The sequence below is a fragment of the Tiliqua scincoides genome, chromosome 1, assembly GCF_035046505.1.
Source record: "Tiliqua scincoides isolate rTilSci1 chromosome 1, rTilSci1.hap2, whole genome shotgun sequence".
NCBI classification, from domain to species: domain Eukaryota; kingdom Metazoa; phylum Chordata; class Lepidosauria; order Squamata; family Scincidae; genus Tiliqua; species Tiliqua scincoides.
Window position 1 is genome coordinate 312,344,620 of NC_089821.1, and position 27,398 is coordinate 312,372,017.

The window sequence follows — 27,398 nt, forward strand, 5'->3', positions numbered from 1 at the left end:
AGGACACGGGGTTGGGAGGAGGTAACTCCTCTCAGAGAATTTGGCTGTAAGGGGGATGCTTCGGTCTGGGTCTCAATACTGGGAAGATGATTCAGCAGCAAGTCTTGCCGCTGGCCAGCAGAGTGCCTTTTCTGGGTGGGAAAGAGAGGGGGAAGGCAGAACTGGGTGGGAGCAGGACAGATGGCCAAAGAAGACTTTTGTGGTGTCTCTGACATTCTCCATTGTGTAGCAGGTTCCACTGGGCTGGAAGTGCCAGTAATGGGTGGCAGGGTCTAGCCATGCCCTGCGGCTCTGATAATTGGGGTGGGGGAGAAGCCAGAGTTCTCTACTCAGTGCGGGTGATGGCAGGAAAATGCAGGTGCTGGGAAAATTACTAGGCTTGCCTTGCCCAGTCCACCCGTTATTTTGAGCAGTACACGGTCCTACAAGAAAGGGGCAGGAAGAGAGAAGACAATTACTCCAGGGAGTTCCCCACTCTTGCTCTGCTTCCAATGCATGGCTGTACCCAGTGACTTTAAGGGGTGCTCAGAAATCACCACACAGAGACTGCTGGGAGTTTCCCAGTGCAGCCATGACATGTAGCTCTGACCATCACGTTGCTCTGTCAAGAAGGGTTTCCTTGCCAGTGTGGGTAGTTTCTTGGAGTGCAAACTCAGTGTGCCAGAGGAGTGCTTCTGTGGTCACCACAGTGGTAAGCATCAAACAGTGGCCACCAGAGCCCACACTTGCTGATGTGGCATGTTCTTCCAGTCTTCCATGCACAAACCACTCCACATGACTGTATTTCCCAAGACAGCTGGCCAGCGTATCATTTGCTCACCACATTTTCCATAGTCCCTGGGGCCCAGATTCCCTCTTTGGCATCTCTCCCTGACTGCACTGGACCCATCCATCTTCAGGGCTTGGTTGCGTATCAGTTGCCAAGAAGAAGGGGCAGCATTGTTTAAAAAGGAGGCAAAGGAGGAGATAAGACAGAAATCCAAGAACAGGGCTGTAAAAATAAATTACGATGCATGTCTCCAGAAAGGATTTGGAAGGGAACATGGCTCCACAGTGACACGACATATTCAGACGGGGCTCGCAACTCTCATCGCCAGGAAGATTCTGTGTCGGTTAATTGAAGGAAGCTGGAACGTGGCCGTTGCTTAGGAGACGAGGCTTTTGTGAACGGGTGCCGGGCCGCGGTGATGAATTGAGGGCTTTTCAAAAGGTTGTTTAGCCTCCGAAGAAAAGCCATTTCGGCGGAAATAGCAGGTTCCGTGTTTCTCCCCGAAAATGATTGTGCATCAGCTCAGCTGCCTCCCTCCCACCGAATCACGTGTTCATATATTGGACGCCAAAGATCTCCCAGTAGGATTTCTGGATGCAATTAATATTTGTTCAGATTTATCAAAGATTGACTGCTTGGTTATTAATGTTTGTTATTGACTGTTAACCCAGGAGCACTAACTTCCTTCACCCAAAACTTTCAGATCCTTTTCATTTCATAATTGCATTAAAAACAGAAATTGTGTCAACCAAGGCTTAATTTTAAAAGTCCCTCAAGGGCTAAAAAGAATGAACTCATCTCCATTAACTGCAAGCCCTGGATTTCAGGCTATTATTAAGCACTGTGACTTGTTCCAATGTAATAAAGTTTTAGCCTTTGGTTGAAAGAGTAATGAAGCTGCAGTCCATTTGAAAAGAGGCAGTGGCGTAGCTAGAGGGGATTCTGCCTCCGTTTCGCTCTCCTGGCCCGGAACGGCTCTGAAGGGGAAGGGAAGGGGCCGCCTGCATGCACGCTGAGGCTCCCTGCAAAACCTAGTGCTTTGCACCCCCTCTAGCTACACCACTGAGACAAGACCACTGACAAAGCCCAGGCAACGCAAGCTTCGGCCTGGCCTGACTGTCTGCTGCACGGGGAAAAGTGGATCCTGCTGAGGCTCTCCTGCACGTGCAATGCCCAGATCACGCTGCTGAAACTGTGCAACAAAGCAACATGGATATTTCACTGGTGCAAAGATGATCTGAGAGGGTCAGTGATCCAGCAGTGCTTGAGCTGGGCAGGAAGGGGCACAACAGAGATAGGATGGAGACTGTATATACACTGACAGCAGAAAGCGTCCTGCAATTGACACAGTTATGCCGTCAAAAACAGTACAAATTGCAAAATGGGGATAACAGACTGGACCACCTTGCAGATTAAATCTAATGATTGCTGGAATAAATGACTGCTGAGATGCTCTTTGCACACTCAGGAAGAGACAGAAAAATGGTGTGCATTTAGAGGATACTACTAGTGGCATCTCTATTGGCAGACAAACTGTTGGTCCTGTGTCAGAGGGTTCAAATCTGCCGCTCAGCTGTGACGCTCACTGTGGGGCTGTGGGCAAATCATACCGCTACACCAATTTTGCATTTTTCCAATCCTTTCTCTTTTAGAGAGATGAAGAAGAACAGGGCTGCTAAAAACCCAGCCTGCGGGCCACTTGCAGCCTGCGAAGGGTCCCCATCCAGCCCCCAGGGGGTCCCCCATCTCCAATGGGCACTCGACTCTCACCCCAGCCCACACTGGCCCGCAGTACAAGCTCCGCGCCTTGCTTTCCCTCGCTGCCGCTGAGCTCAGTGGCAGCGAAGGAAAGACAAGCCCAGCGGGTGCACAGGGCCTTTTATAGTGGGAAGGTAATGTGAGACTTGCAGGTCTTGCGTTACTTCCCACTATAAAAGACCCTGCGTGCACGCCAAGCCCACTGGGCCCGTATCTCCCTGCCTTGCCCATGGGCAGAATGCCAGGAAAGCGCAGGAGAGGGAGAGAGATCCCGCGTGCGGGAGGGGGTGGGGTGGCTGGCCAGCCAGTAGCACATGCTGACTAGAGATCACGAGGGTGGCCGGCTGGCTGGCCAGGCAGGCAGGCAGCAGCAGCACATGCCGCCCTAGTGAGCAAGGAAGGAAGGGCGGTTAGGTGGGCAGGCAGGCAGGCAGCTGAGCAGGCGGGTGGGTGGGCAGCCAGGCAGGAGCACATACCACCCAAGCGAACAGGGGAGGGAGGGAGAGAGGGCGAGGGGGGCAGGTGACCAGGCAGATGTATGTGTGTGAAAGTCTGGAAGATCCCCCCCATTTGTGTGTGTGAATGGGATCCATTCACCATTTGTGTACACCAATGGATGTACCAATCCATTACAGGGTACAAGCCATGATGTGTATGCGCAACCTCCTGATTTTAGGAATGGGCTATGTAAGATGCAAGGGAGGGCACCAGGATGAGGTCTGTAGTTATCTGGTGTGCTCCCTGGGGCATTTGGTGGGCCACTGTGAGATACAGGAAGCTGGACTAGATGGGCCTGTGGCCTGATCCAGTGGGGCTGTTCTTATGTTCTTAACTACAATTCCCAGGAGGCCTTGCAGGTCTCTTGTTATCTGGTGTGCTCCCTGGGGCATTTGGTGGGCCGCTGTGAGATACAGGAAGCTGGACTAGATGGGCCTATGGCCTGATCCAGTAGGGCTGTTCTTATGTTCTTAACTACAATTCCCAGGAGGCCTTGCAGGTCTCTTGTTATCAGGTGTGCTCCCTGGGGCATTTGGTGGGCCGCTGTGAGATACAGGAAGCTGGACTAGATGGGCCTATGGCCTGATCCAGTGGGGCTGTTCTTATGTTCTTAACTACAATTCCCAGGAGGCCTTGCAGGTCTCTTGTTATCTGGTGTGCTCCCTGGGGCATTTGGTGGGCCGCTGTGAGATACAGGAAGCTGGACTAGATGGGCCTATGGCCTGATCCAGTAGGGCTGTTCTTATGTTCTTAACTACAATTCCCAGGAGGCCTTGCAGGTCTCTTGTTATCAGGTGTGCTCCCTGGGGCATTTGGTGGGCTGCTGTGAGATACAGGAAGCTGGAGTAGATGGGCCTGTGGCCTGATCCAGTGGGGCTGTTCTTATGTTCTTAACTACAATTCCCAGGAAGCCTTGCAGGTCTCTTGTTATCAGGTGTGCTCCCTGGGGCATTTGGTGGGCCGCTGTGAGATACAGGAAGCCGGACTAGATGGGCCTATGGCCTGATCCAGTAGGGCTGTTCTTATGTTCTTAACTACAATTCCCAGGAGGCCTTGCAGGTCTCTTGTTATCAGGTGTGCTCCCTGGGGCATTTGGTGGGCCGCTGTGAGATACAGGAAGCTGGAGTAGATGGGCCTGTGGCCTGATCCAGTGGGGCTGTTCTTATGTTCTTAACTACAATTCCCAGGAAGCCTTGCAGGTCTCTTGTTATCAGGTGTGCTCCCTGGGGCATTTGGTGGGCCGCTGTGAGATACAGGAAGCCGGACTAGATGGGCCTATGGCCTGATCCAGTAGGGCTGTTCTTATGTTCTTAACTACAATTCCCAGGAGGCCTTGCAGGTCTCTTGTTATCAGGTGTGCTCCCTGGGGCATTTGGTGGGCCGCTGTGAGATACAGGAAGCTGGAGTAGATGGGCCTGTGGCCTGATCCAGTGGGGCTGTTCTTATGTTCTTAACTACAATTCCCAGGAAGCCTTGCAGGTCTCTTGTTATCAGGTGTGCTCCCTGGGGCATTTGGTGGGCCGCTGTGAGATACAGGAAGCCGGACTAGATGGGCCTATGGCCTGATCCAGTAGGGCTGTTCTTATGTTCTTAACTACAATTCCCAGGAGGCCTTGCAGGTCTCTTGTTATCAGGTGTGCTCCCTGGGGCATTTGGTGGGCCGCTGTGAGATACAGGAAGCTGGAGTAGATGGGCCTCTGGCCTGATCCAGTGGGGCTGTTCTTATGTTCTTATGATCATAAACTGGCATGAAGATCTCCCCCCCCCCATCCCTTATGAGTGTGCATGGAATCATAAACTGGCTTGAAGATCACTTATGAACTGGCTGGAATATCTTCTCCCCCCCCCCCAAGAGTGTGAATGGAATCATAAACTGGTTTAAATTCATCCATTCATTTTCCTTCTCTAATATATTCATTTATGTAAATTTATGCAAATTTAAAATGTAAATTAATTCTCTTTTTTTCGTCAGAGAGACGACGTGGCCCTCCTGTCAAAAACACTGAGCACCCCTGAATTAGAGAGTAAAAGAGAAGCCGTCACCTTGAACTTGGTGTGGTCAGACTTTGAAAGGGAGACGGAAGAGCCTGGAGTTCCATTCGACTTTGCAACTACAGTTGGAATAAAGGCAGCCTGATCTCTGGCAAGCGTCACAGGGCAGGCGGGTGTGCCTGTAAGTGGGCTAATTCATGGAATTCTGCTCCGCCATCTACCTGTGCTGTGAAGGTCAATCTGATGCGGTACGACAGTCACCAACGGGGGGAATTGTTGCCTGACAAGCTTTTTATTTGTACATTGGTTTGCATGTGTACGTGACACTGCGCGCATGCCAGGAGAGCAGGCAGTCCTATGCTCGTGCAGGGTGCAAAAACTGGGTCATATTGCTCCACGTCTTCTGTGCATGCACAGGTCTCTCCCATTCATTTGTTTTACCTGCAGTGCTGCATCAAGCACCATCATCTCCCTCTTCTACCTGAGAACCACTGTGCCAGTCAACAGCCTGGAAAGATACCAGACCCCCTCCCTACTTCCCTGCTTCCTTTCCCTGCACACTGCTCCAGCAGCCACTTTGGCAGCCATCCTCTCGTGAGCTGCCTTGCAACAAACCCCTCCCTCAGTTCCCTTATGGTGCCTCCCTCCCTTGAACCAGCTAAGGCTACCATCTTAGAACCATCTTAACCAGCTAAGGCTACCATCTTAGAACCAGCTAAGGCTACCAGCAGCTGATCTGTCAGGGAGGCAAACGGGGCAAAAGCCCCAGGGCAAGGCCAGGCTGGCTGGAGGGGGTGCTGCTGAAATCCACACACACACACCCCAAGCGGATCCACTGGAAAAAAAAAAATGGTCACATCAGCACAGTGCTTCTTTTCCAAGCCACAGTGAACTGAAAGCAATGGTTCATTGTTCTCACCCCCCATCCACCTGATCTCTGCCACTTCCCGCTGGTGGTGCACATCCTATGATGAACATCCTGAAGTGCTAGTTTTCTGCCAAGGCCTCTGTTGCAACTGGGGCGGCTTGACTCCACAGGGATGTTCTGAAAGCACCAGGCACTTTCCCTGCACGCAGAGGCAAGCTTTCATTTCCTTGATTTGGAAGTAGGAAAGGGTGGAGCTTTCCCTCCCCACACCAGTTCGTCTAGAAGTAATAAAGCATAATGATCCATCACATCAAAAGCCCTGGCAGCTCACCGAAGCTGTCACCACTAGAAGGCAATTTGGAATGCTGATGGGTTTTTGAGAGAACTAATGACATTAGTCTAATCTCTAAAAATCAGGCACAGAGAGAGGGAGGGAGAGCAAGAGTTCCACATCACAGCAGGGACAACATTCACACAGGGGTCTTTCTGGAGACGGCTGCCTTCGATTGGCTGGAGGGAGACACTCTCCATCTGTTGACAGTATCAGGTCTGTCACACTCAAAGTCCCTCAGAACTGCCACTGGTAGCCACAACCCCAAGGAGGGGGTCCTGGCTCTTCAACAAGATGGATGACTTCCTTAGGTGTTCACTAGAAAATGTAACATATGACAGAGGCAAAGTGGTGCTTAAAGATATGTATGCAAACAAGGACATCTGCAAGTGGGATCTGAAGGCCTTAGGAGTGGACCTCAACAAGTGGGAATCCCTGGCCTCTGAGCGGTCCGCTTGGAGGCAGGCTGTGCAGCATGGCCTTTCCCAGTTTGAAGAGACACTTGGCCAACAGTCTGAGGCTAAGAGGCAAAGAAGGAAGGCCCACAGCCAGGGAGACAGACCAGGGACAGACTGCACTTGCTCCCGCTGTGGAAGGGATTGTCACTCCCGGATTGGCCTTTTCAGCCACACTAGACTGTGCCAGAACCACCTTTCAGAGCGCGATACCATAGTCTTTCGAGACTGAAGGTTGCCAACTAATTATGCCACTGTACAAGTCGATGGTAAGTCCATACCTGGAGTAATGCGTTCAGTTCTGGTGGCCAGATCTCAAAAAAAGATATAGTGGAACTATATACGTGCAACCCCAATATGTTGGGGCACCCAATATGTGCCCCAATATGTACAGCCACTGCAAGTTTGCCTTTTGGTAGATCCAGGATCTGACATTGGCGAAAACTCAGTGTACCTGTCAGTGCAGCTAGTCCTTGACAGCCTGCTTGACCCAGCAGGTAGCAAAATGGCCTGATCCTGTATGAATGGGTTGGGGGTCTTGCCTCTGCCGTGGACTTGAGCCCCCTACCTGTAACATAGGAATAAAGTACTCTCCCTCACAGTGTTGCTGGGAGTGAGGACAAAAGCACAATGAAGGTGGCAAAGTCTTGTGGAAACAGGCAAGTCAGAGGGGAGCATCAGGCTTAAGATGCTACAACAAATACTGAGGCTGAGGACAGAGGGAGAAAGCAAAGGGGCACATGTTGGTCATCAACAGACTGGAGTTTGCTATCCAAGATGCCCTCTAAGTGCAGAATTGCAGCCAGTGATATGAAGCTGCCTTTTACCAAGTCAGACCACAACAGCCAATCCTATGCCTGTCTCTTCAGAAGTCCCACTGAATTCAGTGGGGTTCCCTCCTGGGAAAGTGTGCCTAGGATTGCAGCTCTAGTCTAGTACTGCGGGCCAAGCATGCCAACAGCAGTCCAAAATCTCAGCCAGAGACAAGCCCCGCCTGGAGACACCAGGAATGGAATCCGTGCAAATCACATGTCCTGTCACGAAGCGACAAGCCACTGGTTCATGATGGAATTGTTCAAAGGAGATGCTGCCCAGTGGTGTGTGGGCCTGGGAGGGGTTCGGTGTTCTTGCGCTCCAGGATGCTGCTGGCTTGCAGAATTTCTCTTGCCAGCTCTAGTGAGGCACACGCAATGTTAGTCCTACTTCAGGACCTGGGACAGCACTCTGGGGGAGTGGAAGCAAAGGGCTCCCTAACCCCAAGCTGCGAACCCAGAATGATGCTCCAGCCCTGCGCTGAGGCCAACTGGCACCTTCAGCCCAATCTGAAGATGCTGCCAGGGATTAAACTGGGACCTACTGCAGGCAAAGCAGGGGTGGCTCTATCTGAGCAACGTCCCCCTTCCGCAGAAATGTCTGTGCTTCTCACTGTAGACAACAGAGACCATTCTCGGCATGGAAGTACATCAGGCAGGCTCTGGGCACACGTGACTTCATGTGCCCAGGCAGTGAATATGTTTCACGTGGAATGACCTGCATCTGTCAGGAAATCTGCTTTGAAAGACGGCTTCTTACTCCTTCATCATGGAATATTATTTCAACAAATAGTCATTTTTAGCACTCCAGAAGGGGCAAGTATCTCCCCCTCCTTGCTTTTCTTTTAATTTTTTTTTTCCCTTAGAGAGAAGGCTGGCAGGCTGCTTTGTCAGTCAGACTCCTTGTCCCCAGAGCAGACTACAAGCACAAGAAGTTGACAAAGCAGCTCCAGAACCTCTTGAAAATTTAAAGGATAGAGCAGCACAGTACAGCTCAGCTGGAATAGAATCACAACACCACTTAGATGAAACACACAAAATGCAAAATTGCAACAGAAATTGCAAAATTGTAGCCCATTTCTAAAATCAGGAGGTTGCACATACACATCATGGCTTGTAACCCGTGATGAACTTTTCATCCAGAAATTTGTCCAATCTCGTTTTAAAGGCATCTAGACCAGATGCCATCACCACATCCTGTGGCAAGGAGTTCCACAGACTTAACTACACGCTAGCAGAGCGTGCAAAAGAGAGTGACTAAAATGATTACTGGGCTGGGGCACCTTCCCTATGAGGAAAGGCTACAGCATTTGGGGCTCTTCAGCCTAGAAAAGAGGCGCCTGAGGGGGACATGATAAAGATATACAAAATTATGCAGGGGAAGGATAGAGTGGATAGAGAGACACTCTTTTCCCTCTCACACAACACCAGAACCAGGGGACATCCACTAAAATTGATTGTTGGGAGAGTTAGGACAGACAAAAGAAAATATTTCTTTACTCAGCTTGTGGTTTGTCCGTGGAACCCCTTGCCACAGGATGTGGTGATGGCACAGGGCCTGGATGCCTTTAAAAGGGGATTGGACCAATTTCTGGAGGAAAAATCTACCACAGGTTACAAGCCATGACATGTTTGTGCAGCCTCCTGATTCTAGAAATGGGCTATGTCAGAATGCCAGATGCAAGGGACGGCACCAGCATTCAGGTCTCCTGTTGTCTTGTGGGCTCCCTGAGGCATTTGATGGGAACTGTGAGAGGCAAGAAGCTGGACTAGATGGGCCTATGGCCTGATCCAGTGGGGCTGTTCTTATGTTCTTTTGTCCTTATGGACAGTGTATTGCCATTAAATGCTCCAATTAAAACACACACACACACACACACACACACACACACACACACACACACACACACCCCACTAGGAGCTGCCACCAATCTCATAACTGACACTGACCACCCATGATTAGGCATTCTCTCTGGTTGTCCCCACCCTGTCTGCTGACTGTCTGGTGGCTGGACAAGACACGCCTCTCCCAGCAGGCCTTCATAGGCCTGGCATTTCCTGTTGTCTTTCACTCCATGATTTGGCAAAGTGGCAGGTCATTTATTTCCATGTATTCATTTTCGTGGTTTAACCGCAACTAAACCAATTATTATTATTTATTTTTATTATTTTTATTAATTACTCAGCAATTATTACGAAGTCACCCTGGGAGGATGAGCATGAATTTCTTAAATAAACTCAAAAAATGTCATCATGCAGAAGATTATGGCACATCTGACATTTGGCATTTTGGAATTGCTGCCTCCCTTCTGACACTTCGTACTACCAATCAAGGATGCTATGAAGACTGATTGGAAGATGGGAGGGTCGATCCCCAACAGGAAGAGTTGGGAAACATGGGAGGGAAGTGATGTAAAAGACAGGCTCTCAAAGAGAATGGAGCAAAGGAGAAGGAGGTGATCATGCACTCCCTACAACGTTACCGCACAACCGGTTCTGCCTTTTACCTGCCCTGTCATGTCCCCATTAACAGCAGTCCCCAGTGGGAGTAGCTGTTCAAGTGGAGAAAGTCTTCTTAAATTTCCCTTGGAACAAGGCATCTTCGGGCGCAATCCTATGCACACTTCCAACGGGGTATGCTCCACTGAACGCAACAGAACTTACTTCTGAGCAGACACTGCACTGTAGGAAAGCCAAAATGGCTACCAAAATTTTGGAAAGCTAGCCCATCAGTAAGAAAGAACCCCTCCTCCTGTGCCAGCTTTGTTACTTACAGGGAGTTTTTTACATGGAGTGGGGGAAGACTGAGCAACACAGCTTGAAGTACTACAATCTTCTCCGTCCTCTTTGGACTCTTAATGTACAGCATGTGTAGATCAGCCCAAGTGCAGAGAAATCCAGATATCTCCATGCACATGCTAGCCAGTGTGCTGATTCATGGCAAGGCAACAGCAACTGTTACCCTGCAGATGCCTGATCTCGTCTGATCTTGGAAGCTAAGCAGGGTCAGGCCTGGTTAATACTTGGATGGGAGACCACCTGGGAATACCGGGTGCTGTAGGCTTACACCATAGTCTTTCGAGACCGAAGATTGCCAACCATCTCCCTATACTGAACACTATCTCCCGATCTCGTCTGATCTTGGAAGCTAAGCAGGGTCAGGCCTGGTTAGTACTTGGATGGGAGACCGCCTGGGAATACTGGGTGCTGTAGGCTTATACCATAGTCTTTCGAGACTGAAGGTTGCCAACCAGCAGCCCCACTGTGCACTCCATAGTCAAATCTGAGCAGACTGCAAAGCAACTGTAAACCCAGGGCTGGCCTATCCATGAGGACAACTGAAGCTGTGGCCTCAGGCATCAGAATGGCAGGAGGCTCCCGTCTTTATCTGCCTATTTGACTCCAATGCTCTTCTTTCTCCATCCAATTGTGTGGATGGAAAAGGAAGAGGAGGACGGAGAGGAAGAGGAAGTGTGGAGGGGAAGGTTAAAATTGGAATATTAGAGAGTGGGAGGAGAAGAGGCTAGCACATCGGGTAAGGGAGAAGAGTTTGACCTGCTGCCTCAGGTGAGTTTAGAAACTATGCAGTTCCTCTGGACTTGGTGAGAAGAACAGTGCAGACAAGTCCCTGGTCTTCCTTCTCAGGGTATGGCTTTTGGTCTGACCCATCTGGAGCAGTTTGCTCAGCAGACTGCTGAGAAGACTGCTGGTGACAGGTTGGATTGGCAATGGGGTCTCCAGTCTTATTTATACTTTATTTATTTGGGGTCATGGCACAAGACAGGTTGAAGTCCACTATGGGATATCCCCCCCCCAAGCCTCCAGCTCCTAGCCCTGAAGTCAGAAGGAGACAAGTGTGTAGTTTTGCTCTATAACTATGTATGTGCAACTGTAACTAGTATTTATATAATATGTGTAATAATAATATAATAATATACAGTATTTATATACCGCCTTTCCTGGTCTTTATTCAAGACTTTATTCAAGGCGGTTTACACAGGCAGGCTTATTAAATCCACACAGGGATTTTTACAAATTGAAAGAAGGTTCTCTCTTTCAAGAACCACCACATTCAAGATGTTACACTCCGATCTGGTTTAACATTCTGGCCTCCATCCTCCCACGCTCCGAGCAGATGGAACAGCTCAGCTGCAGCTTGCCGGCTGCTTCAAGGTCGCACGGTGCCGGTGGCCTCGAACTGGCGACCTTGTGGATGTTAATCTTCAGGCAAATGGAGGCTCTACCCTCTAGACCAGACCTCCTGCCCCATACCTCATGTATGTATGCGAAGTTATATGCATGCATGTATATGTATACACATGTGCATAATTGTCCACACAGATAGGTATATCTGTCTTGTCTTTCCACATGGGCACACATGCTAGATTCAGGGGAGGGCTCCAGGATGCAGGTCTCTTGTTGTCTTGTGTGGGCCACTGTGAGATGCAGGAGGCTGGACTAGATGGGCCTGTGGCCTGATCCAGCTGGACTCTTCTTATGTTCAGACTCTTCTTAGCAGGTCACCTGCTATGAGACCACAGCTCAAAATCAGCTCCAAAATCAGCTTTGAAACAAACCCCAAACTTTTCATGAGAAATCCAGTGTGTGTCTGTGTGTGTGCTGTAAGCATGCAAAAAAAGATCCCATCACCCACATGGAGAGAGGCAGAAGTGCCTTGCAATGTAAACTGAAGGAGATCTATTCCCAAGCGATATGATCTCTGCTTTTTAAGGGTCCCAAATCTCAATAACTTATGAGGAGCTGCCTGGCCAAGTGCAGTTAATAAACTGACCCTTGTCGGCATCAAGGCCTCTGCTTTGTATGGTGGTTGCAAAACGCTAATCCAGCCTCCAGCTGAATGGCTGCCCAAAAGAGATGCCTGTGGAATATTGATATTGCAGAAAGGGGGAGGGCGGCACCATTTTTCATGCGCCAGGCCATAAATAACTGCCCCAGGCCTCTGCCAGGAGCTCACAGCTTGCCTTTGCTATGGGGTGGTGGCCTTGAGGAAGATACAGCCTCAGTTCCCCTGCCAGCAAAACAGGAAGAAACCATCATTGCGCTGCCACCATGCAGGACTGATGTGTTGATCAAGAAAATAATGGAAGCTTGGGAACAATCATTCTTGTCTTGAGTGGGGAGAAGTAACACCCGCAGGGACCAGGCAGGAGTCTTCTTGTCAATGGAAGAGGGATGAGGCGGGGCTGGGCTGGGCGCTGACGCTGTCTTCTGGAACTCTCTACTCCCATGACACTGAGTGGCCATGAAGCGGTCACTCTTGCAGCATGGAAGTCAAGACAGTGTGCAGGCTTCTGTGTCTATCAGTGGATGGCCTTTGGATGGAGGTTTTGTGGTAAATGGGAGGCAGAGGTTCACCCCAAGGTCAAATGTGCTCAAAATGCACTGCTGATACTTCAACAGTACTTCCAGTCCACAAATGAAATCTATTTAACTTCTGCCTTAACACCTCTGGAAGTAAAGGGGTATGGGATGTGTTAGTTATGAGAGGATGTTCTCATTAAGAAGTTGGTAGGAAAGGGAGAACTCTCTCTCTCTCTCTCTCTCTCTCTCCACTCTTAGACCCCCACCCTGTTTGGCAGGTGTCTTTTTCCCAGCAGTGGTCTGCCTGTCCTGGGAACCCTATGTAATGGAAGATCAGAAGACCATCCGGTGGATGATGTGGTGCTGACAGCGATTCCCATGTTTTGACAGCTGGTTGACAGCTCTGGGAAGGGCAGGGATGGCTCCACAGCTGTAATCAACCAAGGCCAATGGAGACGCTGATGGACACCTGAGCTTCATTTGACCTTGACGGGACTTCGAATGGACATGGACTGGAGAGCTGGCTCACCTGAGCCTAATTTGGACTTAACAAGGGGCTAACAAGGTAGCTCACAGCTGAGTTGCATTTTGGATAATGGGACATCCAAGGAGAAAAGGCAGCTTCAGAAGGAGCAAAGAGCTACAGGACCCCAACCCAGACATACAGGACCCCTGACCTACGGGACACAGACGGACCAGGACCTACAGGAGAAGGGGACAGCCAGGACTCTGCTGAAGGAGACACTCTGCTGGAGAGGACACAGAGGAGGGACTCTGCTGCAGAAGACTGGACTGTGCTTTGGACTTGGACTGGAGGTTTTGGACCTTTACCCACTGAGTTAAGAGGAGTTTTGGGGAGGGAAAGCCTCTGGACAAGAGGACTTGCAGGGAGTGTCTGGGTTTGTAGCAATAAATTTGGTTAATTGTTCAAACCGATAAGGAGTTGTGTTTGTTTCTTTGCACACCACAGCTGTTGTTTCTAAAGATAAGAAGTGGGTGTTAATTAGCCAAAAAGTGGGCATTGGGAGACGGAACATTTTTCGGACAGGAAACCTGTCACGGGTTGAACCCCGGCCTGACTGGTAATTTACTGGCTGCACAGTATCAGGCCTGAAGCCTTGGCCAAACCAGGAGTGCACAGCATCCTGGGAGCTTCATGCTGATGCAATATCTGGTGATATTGCATCAGGTGATTTCATGTGTGTGTGTGGCAGCAGCTGCACAGTCAGCATGACTGTGCAGTAATTCCCAATGCTGTGATTGGCTGCAAGAAATATAAATGTCCAGCAGAGGCAAGCAAGTGTGTGGGAGAAGCAGAGCATTGTGAGCCAGAGGCTATGTTGGTTGGAAGAGTGGATCGTGTACCGTTGTACTACTTGGACATTGTAAATATCTGTACATACAGTAAAGGAGGAGTGTGGTGGAGAACTTCTGCCTCTGAGTCTTCCTTGTCGCCAGGGGTGATTGTGGTTCGGCCGTGAGGCACAGAAACATCAGACAGCTGTGCATAGCAGCTCGTAACAAAACCCTTCCATGTCCCCTAGGAAAAAGGCACCTTTGCCAATGACAGTGCCCCCTGCCCACCTCAGCCAACAGGGAAGGTCAGACAGTCACTGCCGGGTGAGTCACTACTACAAAACCTCCCTTTAATCCTTCACCAGATGTTGGCAGTTGGCAACCTTCAGTCTCGAAAGACTGTGGATTCGCGCTCTGAAAGGTGGTTCTGGAACAGCATCTAGTGTGGCTGAAAAGGCCGATTCGGGAGTGACAATCCCTTCCACACTGGGAGCAAGTGCAGTCTGTCCCTGGTCAGTCTCCCTGGCTGTGGGCCTTCCTTCTTTGCCTCTTAGCCTCAGACTGTTGGCAAAGTGTCTCTTCAAACTGGGAAAGGCCATGCTGCACAGCCTGCCTCCAAGCGGGCCGCTCAGAGGCCAGGGTTTCCCACTTGTTGAGGTCCACTCCTAAGGCCTTCAGATCCCTCTTGTAGATGTCCTTGTATCGCAGCTGTGGTCTACCTGTAGGGCGCTTTCCTTGCACGAGTTCTCCATAGAGGAGATCCTTTGGGATCCGGCCATCATCCATTCTCACGACATGACCGAGCCAACGCAGGCGTCTCTGTTTCAGTAGTGCATACATGCTAGGGATTCCAGCACGTTCCAGGACTGTGTTGTTTGGAACTTTGTCCTGCCAGGTGATGCCGAGAATACGTCGGAGGCAGCGCATGTGGAAAGCATTCAGTTTCCTCTCCTGTTGTGAGTGAAGTGCATGACTCGCTGCAGTACAGAAGTGTACTCAGGACGCAAGCTCTGTAGACCTGGATCTTGGTATGTTCCGTCAGCTTCTTGTTGGACCAGACTCTCTTTGTGAGTCTGGAAAACGTGGTAGCTGCTTTACCGATGCGTTTGTTTAGCTCGGTATCGAGAGAAAGAGTGTCGGAGATCGTTGAGCCAAGGTACACAAAGTCATGGACAACCTCCAGTTCATGTGCAGAGATTGTAATGCAGGGAGGTGAGTCCACATCCTGAACCATGACCTGTGTTTTCTTCAGGCTGATTGTCAGTCCAAAATCTTGGCAGGCCTTGCTAAAATGATCCATGAGCTGCTGGAGATGATTAGTATGTACCATTCTGTCCTTTTGGCAGGTATGGTGGGTGGCATAGGATGGCAGGTATTTTGCCTCTCATTGAAACTGATTATAATAATTCAGTCCAACTGGGTCAAGATTTAAATGAGGATATTATGAGTTTGCTTGTTTGAACAAGCCTTGGTTTTCTGACAGGCAGACTCAATTCGCATGGTTTGTCCAAGGCTTGTCCAAGCCATTGGGATAGGCCCATGTGATAAAGCTAGTACTGCCTGGCTGCCCAATCCTATGGGCATGTGCCGCCAGTAAAACCTTTTCTGTAGCTGTCACAAGAACATAAGAACATAAGAACATAAGAACAGCCCCACTGGATCAGGCCATAGGCCCATCTAGTCCAGCTTCCTGTATCTCACAGTGGCCCACCAAATGCCCCAGGGAGCACACCAGACAACAAGAGACCTCATCCTGCTGCCCTCCCTTGCATCTGGCCTTCTGACATAGCCCATTTCTAAAATCAGGAGGTTGCGCATACACGTCATGGCTTGTACCCCATAAAGGTACAACACGCAACACTGCTTGTAAAGGTACAAGCACAACACTGCTGGTGTGCGCGATCTGGCCAAATCCGCAAGTGGCAAGCAGCCAAGTCCCAGCAAAGATGGACAGAGCACAGGAAGGGATGGGTTCAGCAATCCTAACCCCCCCCCTTTACTGGTCCTGATTCACAGATCACCATGGACTACAGTTAGCGATATATGCCCTTACCCTGAGAAGGCCTCAACATGCCAAAACACCCTCCTAGGATACAACAGATGCCACGCTGGCACTATGGTGTCATGGCACAGGGAATTACAGTGGATTGGACTCTGAGTGTGGGATGCTGCCCAACCCAAGAGGCTTCAGAAAGAAGGCCTGTTTGAGAACAGGCAGGCAGATGGTTGAGAAGTTCTAGCCTAACTTTGGAGAGTGTCAGGGCGCTGGTATTGTCGGGGGGGGGGAGGAGATAGAGGTTTCTGCCGTGCACAAGCATCCTGTCACTTATCTCTCTGTAAATAAACCCTCGACAACCCCAGATCCTCTCCTCCAATTATTTATTATGATTATTAACATTTATAGCCTGCCTTTCTTCTTTCAGAAAAGCACCCATGGTGGCTTCCATCAATTTAAACTACAATAATGCAGTAATAAAGTGACAACAACATGACAAGAGAGAGTGGCAGATGATCCATCACCGAAACTTTACTGATGTGAAAATAGACGTTTTTGCCAAGCTTTCGGTCGCAATTCAGTGTTCTGCTCATATTAGATCCTCCTGCCCTTCATTCGCAGGTCTTTTTCCACTGGTTTCCTTATTGGTTTTCTATAGTGTATTTTTAGAGCAATCTTTTTAGCTACCTGGGGAACCTCAAATGGAACACAAATGTTTTAATAAAATTAAACTATGAGCCAAAGCAGGAATGCCATTAGCATTCACCCTTCTGGTCAGCCAAATGCCAGGCAGAACAGAAAAGACTTCAAGAGTTAGCCAAAGGTCACTCGAGGGGCAGATGGATTATCCTGGCGAATCACAAATTCTGGCAAGCTGACAAGGCCGGTCACTATTTGTGGACCCCTGTTTAAAAGCACAGGAGCTGGCTCCTCTTGAGGCAGACCAGCACTCCACTTAGCCGAGTACCAACTACTCCAACTAGCCACTGGTAATCCAAGGTCACAGAGTTTAGCCCTCTGAACCAAAACCCTTTTAAGTAGAGATGCTAAGGATTGAACCTACAACTGTCTACATTCTCCACATAACTCTTTTGGGTAGGTATAATGGAAATAAATATTCAAGTCCTGAATATATTGCATATACAGGTATCCCCCCCCCCCCAATATCTGGTATCTGCAGTTTCAGTTATCCGTGGTTCTCCACGACCCCTGCGCCCATCAGCTTCTATTTTCTTCATTAACAAGCAGGCAAATTTCTTGCTTTTACAAACTCTACACTTCTGTATTGCAGCGAGTCATGGACTCTTCACTCACAACAGGAGAGGAAACTGAACGCTTTCCACATGCGCTGCCTCTGACGCATTCTCGGCATCACCTGACAGCACAAAGTTCCTAACAACACAGTCCTGGAACGTGCTGGAATCCCTAGCATGTATGCACTGCTGAAACAGAGATGCCTGCGTTGGTTCGGTCATGTCGTGAGAATGGATGATGGCCGGATCCCAAAGGATCTCCTCTATGGAGAACTCGTGCAAGGAAAGCGCCCTACAGGTAGACCACAGCTGCGATACAAGGACATCTACAAGAGGGATCTGAAGGCCTTAGGAGTGGACCTCAACAAGTGGGAAACCCTGGCCTCTGAGCGTCCCGCTTGGAAGCAGGCTGTGCAGCATGGCCTTTCCCAGTTTGAAGAGACACTTGGCCAACAATCTGAGGCTAAGAAGCAAAGAAGGAAGGCCCATAGCCAGGGAAACAGACCAGGGATAGACTGCACCGGTGTGGAAAGGATTGTCACTCCCGAACTGGCCTTTTCAGCCACACTAGACGCTGTTCCAGAACCACCTTTCAAAGCACGATACCATAGTCTTTCGAGACCGAAGGGTGCCAATAAAAGCAGAAATTGACAAGCAGGCAGGCAGCCTGTACACTGTGGGGGGGGGGGCACAGTAAGATCATCAATGGGAAGCAAGACCTGCCACAGATCATCACTTCTATAGGGTTCCCTCATATCTGCAGTGTTGATATCCACAGGTGGTTCTGGAATGTATCCCCTGTGGATAAGGGGGGAGGATGCCTGTAGTTATGTTCCTATATGTACTATGTATATGTGCCTTGTATGTTACAAACACTATATGTAATATGTATTATATTTGGGGGGAAAAAATCCTAAATTATGCCAAACAGCTGAGTGTCATCGTCTACCATAAAAGATTAAAAAAAGAGAGAAAGAGAACAAAATACAAACCAAATCTCCACCGTGAAAATATTTCATGGAGAGGGAATCCAGAATGGAAATGTCTGGAGGATCTTCCTACAGAATTCAGTTTCAGCAAATAACCTCAGAGCATCAACAAATACAATTCTTCAGGACACGACGTGGACTCCTCCACAGGCAGGGAAACTGGTATTTTGGTGTGTCTGAAGTTGGACTTTCATGTACGGGCACCACAAAAGCCTAGAAAGAGCCATTTGTGACAAAGACAGCCTGCTCTCATGAACATGCTGGCAGCCATTTCTTTGACTTGTAATGGTCTCTCACTGCAACAAACAGATTGTTGCACAGTCATTAAAATCAAGAGAAGACGAGTCAAAACCATTCTGTTAATATGGAGAAGAAATGCAACTCACAAAGAAGTCCTTCCGGGTAATACAACAGACAAAAGGGCACAATCCTAACCAACTTTCCAGCACTGGCATAGCTGTGCCAGTGGGGCATGTGCTGCATCCTGAAGTTGGGGGGCAGTTACAGAGGCCTCCTCAAGGTATTTCAATGTTTGTTCCCTTACCTCGAAGTAAGTGTCAGTGCGGGAAAATGGGTTAGGACTGCGCCCAAAGTCACTGAAGTTATAATAACGCCACAATAACGCCACAATGTTAGAGTTTAAAAAGAAATCGATCTCTTTCTTTCTGAAAGAAATAGGAAGACCTTGTCTGCCCATCAAGCTCTCAGACAGAAGCATAAGAGCCCTGCTGGATCAGGCCAAAAGATGTGTCTTAAGATCTCGCTCCTCCTCTAGGAATATTCTAGAATCGCTTGGTGTCCCCCCTACCCTGGCAGGTGACTGCCTGGCATTCTCACTTGCACACTGGCACTTCACCAGGCTGCGGATTGGTGTGAGGCGCCCATACCTGCCTGCCAACTCGCCTCCACTGCTCCTCCCTCTCCCTGGAGTGAGAGACATAGAGGAGATGTAACGGGGAGGAGGGCGCTGAGCCAACACCTTGGAAAGTGGCAGGAGCACAGGCTTGCGCATCATCGGGCAGGGGCAGTATTTGCCATGCTGCCTCAGTCCTCAGGAGGTCTTGGGCCAGCCTTGGAGAGAGGAATGCTTTGTTCTCCTTCCTGTGGATGTCCCAGCAATGGGGGCCACTGTGAGGAACTGAACGGTGGACCTGATGGGCCCACTTTGGCCTGATCCAGCAGAGCCTTTCTCACATACGTAACTGCACAATAAAATGACACTTGCTAAATCAATCCATCTGCCTGTCTTTTCCCCCTCTCTTACACCCTGGCTCCAATACACAAAGTGAGCTCCGTTAGTTTGAAGTGAAGGATCACAGGGAAGTCAGGCAGGCGGGAACTCATTTTCCCTCACTTGCACATCTCTTTTGATGCAGACCCTCCCTCTGCACATGGCGGGCGCAGAGCAGACATAAAACATGCTGTTCCTGTCATGTGTGGTTTGGCCGGGTCTTTATCTCCTCAAGCATCCTGAAGACTGCCAGGGCTTGACTAGGATGGGGCGAGGGAATGGACATAAGCTGCCAACTTGCAAAAGGAAAAAAAAAAAAGAGATGACATTTTATTAACAGCTTTGTTAAAATGAATGGGCCCACATCCAAATAAACAATCAGAAATCAATAAGACAGCTGCTTTAAATTAAGAACTGTGTCATGCTGTGGGAGGCAAAGAAGACAAAACCCAGCCAGCTCAGCGGGGAATATTGGCAACCTCAGAGTCTTGGATCGCATCATTTTACAGGAACCAAGAATTACAGAAAGTCAAGGCTGTGTTAGCCTTGCATGCCAGATGTGCTTCCTAGAACAGAGAGGATGCCACCTAGACGGGTGGCTGTGCATTTCACAACTGGCACCAGGGCCAAGGTAGTTCCAGGTATAATCTAACCAGGGTGTCCAAAGAAAGCAGATTGTAGCCCACCAATGGCCATTTCCGCTGGATCACTAAGTGCCTGCTGGTTGGCAGAGCCAGTGGACTGGCCACTGTGGGAGACAGAATACTGGACTCAGTGGATCCTGGCACAGTCATTTGTATATTCTTAAGCAAAAGCCCCTACTTCAAATACTTCAGTATTTCCCATTAACTCTTGGGAGATCCTTAGTGTAGCACATCATTCCCTTCAGAATTCCAGGGAAAACAGACTGCTTCTGGATTCTGGTGGCTACCAGCCAGCCAGTCATCTGTGGCCACCACAAAACTGACAGGGGCATGAAAAAAAAAAAAAAAAGGGGACCATGGAGAGCAGTTAGTTAATGGGCACCACACCTTTGGAGGTCAAGACAAAGTTCTCACTGGAGATTGTTCAACTCAGTCCTAGTTTTATGAGCTTTACTGAATTTAACGCAGGGTGCTGGAATCCCTAGCATGTATGCACTGCTGAAACAGAGACGCCTGCGTTGGCTAGGTCATGTCGTGAGAATGGATGATGGCCGGATCCCAAAGGATCTCCTCTATGGAGAACTCGTGCAAGGAAAGTGCCCTACAGGTAGACCACAGCTGCGATACAAGGACATCTGCAAGAGGGATCTGAAGCCTTAGGAGTGGACCTCAACAGGTGGGAAACCCTGGCCTCTGAGTGGCCCGCTTGGAGGCAGGCAGTGCAGCATGGCCTTTCCCAGTTTGAAGAGACACTTGGCCAACAGTCTGAGGCAAAGAGGCAAAGAAGGAAGGCCCATAGCCAGGGAGACACACTAGGGACAGACTGCACTTGCTCCCAGTGTGGAAGGGATTGTCACTTCCGGATTGGCCTTTTCAGCCACACTAGACACTGTTCCAGAACCACCTTTCAGAGCGCGATACCAGAGTCTTTCGAGACTGAAGGTTGCCAATACAATACTGAATTTAACCTCTCCCAAATTTGCTGAGATTGACCACATGCACATGAGACAGACCATGTATTGGCAACCTTCAGTCTCGAAAGACTATGGTATCGCGCTCTGAAAGGTGGTTCTGGCACAGCGTCTAGTGTGGCTGAAAAGGCCAATCCGGGAGTGACAATCCCTTCCACACCGGGAGCAAGTGCAGTCTGTCCCTGGTCTGTCTCCCTGGCTATGGGCCTTCCTTCTTTGCCTCTTAGCCTCAGACTGTTGGCAAAGTGTCTCTTCAAACTGGGAAAGGCCATGCTGCACAGCCTGCCTCCAAGCGGGCCGCTCAGAGGCCAGGGTTTCCCACTTGTTGAGGTCCATCCCTAAGGCCTTCAGATCCCTCTTGCAGATGTCCTTGTATCGCAGCTGTGGTCTGCCTGTAGGGCGCTTTCCTTGCACGAGTTCTCCATAGAGGAGATCCTTTGGGATCCGGCCATCATCCATTCTCACGACATGACCAAGCCAACGCAGGCGTCTCTGTTTCAGCAGTGAATACATGCTAGGGATTCCAGCACGTTCCAGGACTGTGTTGTTTGGAACTTTGTCCTGCCAGGTGATGCCGAGGATGCGTCGGAGGCAGCGCATGTGGAAAGCGCTCAGTTTCCTCTCCTGTTGTGAGCGAAGAGTCCATGACTCGCTGCAGTACAGAAGTGTACTCAGGACGCAAGCTCTGTAGACCTGGATCTTGGTATGTTCCGTCAGCTTCTTGTTGGACCAGACTCTCTTTGTGAGTCTGGAAAACGTGGTAGCTGCTTTACCGATGCGCTTGTTTAGCTCGGTATCGAGAGAAAGAGTGTCGGAGATCGTTGAGCCAAGGTACACAAAGTCATGGACAACCTCCAGTTCATGCTCAGAGATTGTAATGCAGGGAGGTGAGTCCACATCCTGAACCATGATCTGTGTTTTCTTCAGGCTGATTGTCAGTCCAAAATCTTGGCAGGCCTTGCTAAAACGATCCATGAGCTGCTGGAGATCTTTGGCAGAGTGGGTAGTGACAGCTGCATCGTCGGCAAAGAGGAAGTCACGCAGACATTTCAGCTGGACTTTGGATTTTGCTCTCAGTCTGGAGAGGTTGAAGAGCTTTCCGTCTGATCTGGTCCGGAGATAGATGCCTTCTGTTGCAGTTCCAAAGGCCTGCTTCAGCAGGACAGCGAAGAAAATCCCAAACAAGGTTGGTGCAAGAACACAGCCCTGCTTCACTCCGCTTCGGATGTCAAAAGGGTCTGATGTGGAGCCATCGAAGACAACAGTGCCCTTCATGTCCTTGTGGAAAGATCTGATGATGCTGAGGAGCCTGGGTGGACATCCAATCTTGGGGAGAATCTTGAAGAGGCCGTCTCTGCTGACCAGGTCGAAAGCCTTTGTGAGATCTATGAAGGCTATAAAGAGTGGCTGTCGTTGTTCTCTGCATTTCTCCTGCAGTTGTCTAAGGGAGAATACCATATCAGTGGTGGACCTGTTGGCTCGGAATCCACACTGCGATTCTGGATAGACGCTCTCTGCAAGTACCTGGAGCCTCTTTAGTACAACTCGGGCAAACAGCTTTCCTACAACGCTAAGGAGAGAGATGCCGCGGTAGTTGTTGCAGTCACCCCTGTCACCTTTGTTCTTGTACAGCGTGATGATATTTGCATCCCTCATGTCTTGAGGTACTCCACCTTCTCTCCAGCAGAGACAGAGGATTTCATGCAGCTCAGTGACGATGATCTCTTTGCAGCATTTTAGGACTTCAGCAGGGATGCTGTCTTTTCCAGGTGCCTTGCCAAAGGCAAGGGAGTCCAGGGCCACGTGAAGTTCTTCTAGGGTTGGTTCACTGTCAAGCTCTTCCAGCACAGGCAGGCACTCAATGTTGTTCAGTGCTTCTTCGGTGACTACATTTTCTCTGGAATATAGCTCAGAGTAGTGCTGCACCCAGCGTTCCATCTGCTGCGCCCGATCCTGGATGACCTCGCCTGTGGCAGACTTCAGAGGGGCAATTTTCTTCTGTGTTGGACCTAGGGCCTGCTTGATACCATCATACATCCCCTTGATGTTGCCCGTGTCAGCTGCTATCTGTATCTCGGAACAGAGCTGGAGCCAGTAGTCGTTAGCACATCTCCTGGCAGTCTGTTGGACTTTGCTGCGAGCAGTTCGGAGGACCTGCAGGTTGCGCTCACTGGGACAGGCCTTGTATGCTGCTTGAGCTCTCCTCTTTTCCTCAATGACTGGTGTCAACTCCTCAGAGTGGGCTTCAAACCAGTCTGCCGCCTTGTTGGTCTTCTTGCCGAATATGGACAAGGCGGTGTTGTAAACGGTATTCTTGAAATGTTCCCATCTGTTGGATGCGTTTGCGTCGGCCGGGCCTGGAAGAGATTCCTCAAGCGCTTGTGCAAATTCCTCCACTTTTCTCTGATCCCGGGTCTTGCTGGTATCAATGCGAGGTCTTCCTTCCTTTTTCGTGTGATACAGTCGCTTTGTTTGCAGTTTCACTCTGCTGCACACCAGGGAGTGGTCAGTGTCGCAGGCAGCACCATGATAACTGCGTGTGATCTTGATGCTGGGAAGGCTGGAGCGTCTGGTGAGGATCAGGTCGAGCTGGTGCCAGTGCTTTGATCTTGGATGTCTCCAAGAGACTCTATGTTGGGGCTTTGTGTTGAAGAACGTGTTGCTGACACAGAGACCGTGATGACAGCAAAACTCTAGCAGGCGTTGGCCATTTTCGTTCATCCTCCCAGTGCCAAACTGACCTAAGCAAGTGGGCCATGAACTGTTATCAGCACCAACTCTAGCATTGAAATCGCCGAGGATGAACAATGGCTCTTTTACAGGGATTTTCTTGACAGTGGTGGCCAGGTCATCATAGAATTTGTCTTTGGCTTCTGCTGGAGACGACAGAGTCGGTGCATAAGCACTGATGAGAGTGATAGGTCCTGCTGATGACTGGAGCTGCAGGGACAAAATTCTTTCACTTCCCACAGTAGGTGGGATGATGGATTTCAGCAGGGTATTTCTGACCGCAAAGCCAACGCCATGTTCCCTGGTTTCGTTTGGTGGTTTTCCCTGCCAGAAAAATGAGAAATTTCTCTCCTTGACAGATCCGGAATCTGGCAGCCTAGTCTCTTGAAGGGCGACGATGTCCATCTGCAGTCTGCTCAGCTCCATGTCGATGACAGCTGTTTTGCGTGCGTCGTCTATTTCTTGCAGGTCATCAGAGAAGCCAGGTGTCATTGTCCTAACGTTCCAGGTGCCCAGCTTTAGGGCAGTAGTTTTCTGTTTTCTGTTGCATGGTGCAGAGTTGTCGATCCGCTTGTCGGTTTTCACCCTAAACCCCACGCACCCCATGAGGTTAACAGACCGTGGCGAGGCAACACCTTACTGGCTGGGGACTGCCCAGCTTAAGGCGGGCGGTAGCTGCCCAATGAGATGCAATGATCTCTCCCACCGTCGGAAGCAGCCCCTGGCGTCATGCTCTACGCCAATCGAGCAAAGACTTATAACCGGTAAACTGCTGCTTCCCGTGTTGTGCCGACGCCGTACGGCGAAGTTGGAGTGTCCTCTCCAGTGCGCGAAGCCTGGGTAAAGAAGGTATGGAGGATAGGCTGTTACCCATGCAGCAAATCCCCCCTCTCCACGTCGCTGGAATGGTCCAATGGAAAGGCAGACCATTTCCAAAGGAAAGCCCCCTGAGACAGACCACAACATCAGGAAATTGAAATTCCTACACACCCACAATCACTCAAGAAGTTCATGAAAAAGGCAGAACTTGAATCAAGATAGCCCAGATCCTGACGCTACTTTCTGTTCCATGGACCACACTACCCAATTGGGATCTGCCCAATCCAACCCCCCACCACATTACAACAGTGGCATAGCTAGAGGAAAGCAAAGCACTAAGTTTTGCAGGGAGTCGCAGCACAGCATGCAAGTGGCCCCTCCCCTTAGCAGTCATTCCGAGTGGTGGAAGCCAAATGGAGGCAGTTGCCTCCATTTCGCTTCCCTGCCTGAAATGGCTCTGAAGGGGAGGCCTGCACCCAGGCCCACATGGGGGATAAGACCTGGCATGCATGACTGCTTCTGGATTCACCCCCTTCCCCATCATGCCTCCCAAATTCACTCCCCAAATACAGCAGCACCCTGTTACTCACCCTCCTCACCCACAGCCTGCCCCCATTGCCAACTTACTGGTGCCTGTGCAGCCTCTCAGAGCCGGTTACACGCACTGTGCTGCTCACAATTGAGGGCAGTGGCCCAGCAGCTTGTGACAGCAGCCCAGCTTTCACGTGGCCATAAAGGGCTTTCTGTTGCCGGAAAAAGTTGTGGCTGTGCAAAGAAAGCCACAACAAGACTGCCCCCCCCCTCTCTCTTCAGCCTCTAGTTAGCTCTGGTTCTCAGTAGCCACTTCTTACTGCAGTTATTGCTGTTGGCATGAAGAGGAGTTACTCATCCAGCATTAGGATTCTGGAATGCTTCCTCTGTCCTTGGAGCAGCTGCATCAAGGAGGTCTTTCCACGCAGAACCATTCCATGCACACACACGGTTTTACAGGGTTAAACTTCCCCTCTTTTCTACTTGCCAAGCTGCCATTGCTCCAAGCAGAGCATCATCATTATGCATAAAAAGGACAGGCGTGAGAATTGGCTTAAATAGCAGCTGGCTGGTGAATCGCTGGCTGCCTGTTCCCCCACCGGGGATAACAGCATCAGCCGCAGCATCAGTAAGTCACTCCTACAAGGTAATCAGACTGCCGTCGGCCCAGTGTCAGGCCCATTGGCCTTCTGCTTCGTAGGGGAGAGTCTGAACAGGTCTGACTGAAGGGCTGTTCATTGCTGGCACTTCAGGCTGCTTGAAGCAGAGGAGTGTTGTCAAAGTTTCTGCAGAGCAAATGGGGGTGTCTCCCAAGGTTGGCCCTACAGGCACCGAGATGCCATGCAGGCAAAAGCAACCAGTTGTGTCTTTCCTGAGGATGCCCCACACAAAGGAGGCGACGGGCAGAAACCATTTGGCAGATGCCATTTGGGCACAGCTCTCCGCTCCCGGGGCCCGAGCAACTCAGAGATGGATACATCAGGAGTGTTGCCAGAGTTTCGCCCAGTTGAGACAGTCCACCAGAAGTGCCACCCAGCTGGGCTGACCTGGAATTCTCAGTTGCAGCGGTGCTGGTAACATCTAAAGCAGCACCTGGAGAGAGGCAGGGCGGCGGTTTAGGGCTTTGGTCTAGCCCAGGGGTGGGCAAACATTTCGGTGGGAGGGCCACATCATCCCCTGACACTGAGCTGTCAGAGTTGGGGAGTTGGGGAACTTCCCCTGAGTTGGGGAACGGGAATAAAAGAATTAATTTATATTTCAAATTTGAATAAATTTACACAAATGAATACATTAGAGATGGAACTTGAATGAATTTTACTGAGCTTATTTATACGTAATTTACATGAAAATTTACATACAGGCATGTAGAACCACATGAGAACTATGAACTGTTTGCCACATACCTCTTGAACAGTGAAGCCAGACCAAGCCATAAATACATGGAGACATAAATTATTCAGAGACAATTGGGGGGGGGGTTAAAATAATGCCCAAGGGAAAGCATAAAACACATGGAGACTATAAAAGTCCTTGCTCTAACTCGGCCTGCAGCTCACTTCTGGTGGGTGTGACTCACGTGGGCTCCAACTGACAGGCCAGAGGCTCACTGGAGACTGGGGGATCCCTGCGAGCCAGATTGGGGGAGCCCGAGGGCTGCAAATGGCCCCCAGGCCAGGGGCTGCCCATCCCTGCTCTAGCTCAGGGGTGCCCAAACCCTGGCCCTGGGGCCACTTGCGGCCCTCAAGGCCACTCAATGTTGCCCTCAGGGAGCCCCCAGTCTCCAATGAGCCTCTGGCCCTCCAGAGATTTGCTGGAGCCCGCAGTGGCCCGAAGCAACTGCTCTCAGCCTGAGGGCAACTGTTTGACCTCTTGCATGAGCTGTGGGATGAGGGTTTCCTCCACTGCTTACTGTTTCATGTCTGTGATGCAGTAGCAGCAGCAAAGGAAAGGCCAGCCTTGCTTTGTGCAAGGCCTTTTATAGGCCTTGAGCTATTTCAAGACCTTCATTCATTCATATAAGACCCACTTCTAATGTATTCATTTATGTAAATTTATTCAAAGATAAATGTAAATTAATTCTTTTTTTTCCCCGGCCCCCCGACACAGTGTCAGAGAGATGACGTAGCCCTCCTG

The 27,398-nt window shown here is 50.0% G+C and overlaps 1 protein-coding gene and 2 pseudogenes across 1 annotated transcript in view; 2 read left to right on the forward strand and 1 right to left on the reverse strand.

Moving 5' to 3' along the window:
• The window catches only part of MDGA2 (MAM domain containing glycosylphosphatidylinositol anchor 2), a 385,901-nt gene that overhangs the window by 299,007 nt on the left and 59,496 nt on the right, over nucleotides 1-27,398 (reverse strand).
• Nucleotides 10,428-10,547, forward strand: LOC136637125 (5S ribosomal RNA; annotated as a pseudogene).
• Nucleotides 10,577-10,699, forward strand: LOC136637910 (5S ribosomal RNA; annotated as a pseudogene).